The following is a 4,568-nucleotide window of genomic DNA, read 5'->3' as shown; positions in this document are numbered from 1 at the left end:
TTGCTCTTTCCCACCCATTCGTTACATTCAACCTCTGACGAGACCGACCAAATATAGACTGAGAAACAAGACCACACACTTTGTGCATTCGGAATCGAAGGCAGGGCATCCCTCGCCGCATTTGCTACGATTGCCATTTGCTACTTCTGCAGAAGCGGCGGCGGCGTCGGCGGTGACGACGACGACGACGACGACCGCGAGAGTCTCTGTGATATGTGAGAAATACATCTATAAAATGTAATTCAGACTGCCTGGTCCACCTTATGCTGTACCGCTTTGGCAAATGCTTTATCTGCGCCATTCGCCTTAATCACATTTGAGAGTAATTCTTAAAAAAAACGCCTGTCGCTAATTGTTCGTCATCACAGATACTGTTTGCTATACGGCCACGACGCGCAACTGATTTCCAAAATTCATCTTTCTCTTGTTAGGATGGAACTTACGACTCCTGGTTTATTAGAACAGTGCTCTACCACTGAGCTAAAGAGGCGCGGCCTAGCGGTACTCTTGGGTACTTCGTCCTTACGGTCGTCTGCATCATCAGACTTTAGCTGACAACACTTCATATTACCGGCTAATATTTGCAGCTATGGCGACAAATTACTGCTTGGCTACACATCTGACACGTAACCGATGTGCTCTCCAAACAACAACACTTGCATTTCAGAACATGTCTTTCACACATATCTACAAAATCACCTTCACCTTCAAATACAGTTTCCTTGCGACTGACAGAGACGTAGGCAAAGTTTAAAGTTGCTATTTCCATTAAATCTCGTTAATCAGAAAAACGGTAATTTACACCTGCAGCGGAACAAAATTCCGTTCCGCCCAGCGTCTGGCTCGAACCCACGACCCTGGGATTAAGAGTCTGACGCTCTACCGACTGAGCTAGCCGGCTACCTCGGTGAATACCTGCCGGGTAGCACGTCACACAGTACTCGTTTGGGTTGGGTGGTCCCATACAGAATCTCTCCATGATGCCTAATGTTTTCCTAACGTCACACTCGTCACGTACTTCACTTTTATGTCATAATCATTTCTGAGAGGTAAAGAAATTGCATGACAACATGCAGAGCTATTGGCGTCAAAATTAACACACATACTTTATGTGACTGAAAAGCCGAACGAGTTACTTTCCGACGTTGTTTTAGATGTGCAAGTGATAGTCAGAACTCGCTGTGTCGGCACTCTGCCGACCATTTCGCTAGTTAACACCGGTCTTGTTGTGTGTGTTTCAAGCTCAAGAGCATCTCCAAGCAAAAAATGGTCCACAGCAACATTCAGACGGTTTCGTACTGCTCAATTGCTACATTAAAACGTTATGTTTCTTTTTCAGAACTGGAAAAATACAAGCGTGACAGCATTCGAACCTGTAATCTTCAGATCCGAAGTCCGACGCCTTATCCATTAGGCCACACGGTCACTGACGACCAACATTTACATGTATGCGACTCATCTCGAAACGCTCACACCCCTGAGGATTTGTGTTTTCGTTCTACACAGCCGCTGCCCCTTGCTCTTTCCCACCCATTCGTTACATTCAACCTCTGACGAGACCGACCAAATATAGACTGAGAAACAAGACCACACACTTTGTGCATTCGGAATCGAAGGCAGGGCGTCCCTCGCGGCATTTGCTACGATTGCCATTTGCTACTTCTGCAGAAGCGGCGGCGGCGGCGGCGGTGACGACGACGACGACGACGACGACCGCGAGAGTCTCTGTGATATGTGAGAAATACATCTATAAAATGTAATTCAGACTGCCTGGTCCACCTTATGCTGTACCGCTTTGGCAAATGCTTTATCTGCGCCATTCGCCTTAATCACATTTGAGAGTAATTCTTAAAAAAAACGCCTGTCGCTAATTGTTCGTCATCACAGATACTGTTTGCTATACGGCCACGACGCGCAACTGATTTCCAAAATTCATCTTTCTCGTGTTAGGATGGAACTTACGACTCCTGGTTTATTAGAACAGTGCTCTACCACTGAGCTAAAGAGGCGCGGCCTAGCGGTACTCTTGGGTACTTCGTCCTTACGGTCGTCTGCATCATCAGACTTTAGCTGACAACACTTCATATTACCGGCTAATATTTGCAGCTATGGCGACAAATTACTGCTTGGCTACACATCTGACACGTAACCGATGTGCTCTCCAAACAACAACACTTGCATTTAGGAACATGTCTTTCACACATATCTACAAAATCACCTTCACCTTCAAATACAGTTTCCTTGCGACTGACAGAGACGTAGGCAAAGTTTAAAGTTGCTATTTCCATTAAATCTCGTTAATCAGAAAAACGGTAATTTACACCTGCAGCGGAACAAAATTCCGTTCCGCCCAGCGTCTGGCTCGAACCCACGACCCTGGGATTAAGAGTCTGACGCTCTACCGACTGAGCTAGCCGGCTACCTCGGTGAATACCTGCCGGGTAGCACGTCACACAGTACTCGTTTGGGTTGGGTGGTCCCATACAGAATCTCTCCATGATGCCTAATGTTTTCCTAACGTCACACTCGTCACGTACTTCACTTTTATGTCATAATCATTTCTGAGAGGTAAAGAAATTGCATGACAACATGCAGAGCTAGTGGCGTCAAAATTAACACACATACTTTATGTGACTGAAAAGCCGAACGAGTTACTTTCCGACGTTGTTTTAGATGTGCAAGTGATAGTCAGAACTCGCTGTGTCGGCACTCTGCCGACCATTTCGCTAGTTAACACCGGTCTTGTTGTGTGTGTTTCAAGCTCAAGAGCATCTCCAAGCAAAAAATGGTCAACAGCAACATTCAGACGGTTTCGTACTGCTCAATTGCTACATTAAAACGTTATGTTTCTTTTTCAGAACTGGAAAAATACAAGCGTGACAGCATTCGAACCTGTAATCTTCAGATCCGAAGTCCGACGCCTTATCCATTAGGCCACACGGTCACTGACGACCAACATTTACATGTATACGACTCATCTCGAAACGCTCACACCCCTGAGGATTTGTGTTTTCGTTCTACACAGCCGCTGCCCCTTGCTCTTTCCCACCCATTCGTTACATTCAACCTCTGACGAGACCGACCAAATATAGACTGAGAAACAAGACCACACACTTTGTGCATTCGGAATCGAAGGCAGGGCATCCCTCGCCGCATTTGCTACGATTGCCATTTGCTACTTCTGCAGAAGCGGCGGCGGCGGCGGCGGTGACGACGACGACGACGACGACGACCGCGAGAGTCTCTGTGATATGTGAGAAATACATCTATAAAATGTAATTCAGACTGCCTGGTCCACCTTATGCTGTACCGCTTTGGCAAATGCTTTATCTGCGCCATTCGCCTTAATCACATTTGAGAGTAATTCTTAAAAAAAACGCCTGTCGCTAATTGTTCGTCATCACAGATACTGTTTGCTATACGGCCACGACGCGCAACTGATTTCCAAAATTCATCTTTCTCTTGTTAGGATGGAACTTACGACTCCTGGTTTATTAGAACAGTGCTCTACCACTGAGCTAAAGAGGCGCGGCCTAGCGGTACTCTTGGGTACTTCGTCCTTACGGTCGTCTGCATCATCAGACTTTAGCTGACAACACTTCATATTACCGGCTAATATTTGCAGCTATGGCGACAAATTACTGCTTGGCTACACATCTGACACGTAACCGATGTGCTCTCCAAACAACAACACTTGCATTTCAGAACATGTCTTTCACACATATCTACAAAATCACCTTCACCTTCAAATACAGTTTCCTTGCGACTGACAGAGACGTAGGCAAAGTTTAAAGTTGCTATTTCCATTAAATCTCGTTAATCAGAAAAACGGTAATTTACACCTGCAGCGGAACAAAATTCCGTTCCGCCCAGCGTCTGGCTCGAACCCACGACCCTGGGATTAAGAGTCTGACGCTCTACCGACTGAGCTAGCCGGCTACCTCGGTGAATACCTGCCGGGTAGCACGTCACACAGTACTCGTTTGGGTTGGGTGGTCCCATACAGAATCTCTCCATGATGCCTAATGTTTTCCTAACGTCACACTCGTCACGTACTTCACTTTTATGTCATAATCATTTCTGAGAGGTAAAGAAATTGCATGACAACATGCAGAGCTAGTGGCGTCAAAATTAACACACATACTTTATGTGACTGAAAAGCCGAACGAGTTACTTTCCGACGTTGTTTTAGATGTGCAAGTGATAGTCAGAACTCGCTGTGTCGGCACTCTGCCGACCATTTCGCTAGTTAACACCGGTCTTGTTGTGTGTGTTTCAAGCTCAAGAGCATCTCCAAGCAAAAAATGGTCAACAGCAACATTCAGACGGTTTCGTACTGCTCAATTGCTACATTAAAACGTTATGTTTCTTTTTCAGAACTGGAAAAATACAAGCGTGACAGCATTCGAACCTGTAATCTTCAGATCCGAAGTCCGACGCCTTATCCATTAGGCCACACGGTCACTGACGACCAATATTTACATGTATACGACTCATCTCGAAACGCTCACACCCCTGAGGATTTGTGTTTTCGTTCTACACAGCCGCTGCCCCTTGCTCTTTCCCAC

The sequence above is a fragment of the Schistocerca gregaria genome, chromosome 4, assembly GCF_023897955.1.
Source record: "Schistocerca gregaria isolate iqSchGreg1 chromosome 4, iqSchGreg1.2, whole genome shotgun sequence".
NCBI lineage: Eukaryota > Metazoa > Arthropoda > Insecta > Orthoptera > Acrididae > Schistocerca > Schistocerca gregaria.
This window is presented reverse-complemented; position numbering follows the sequence as displayed.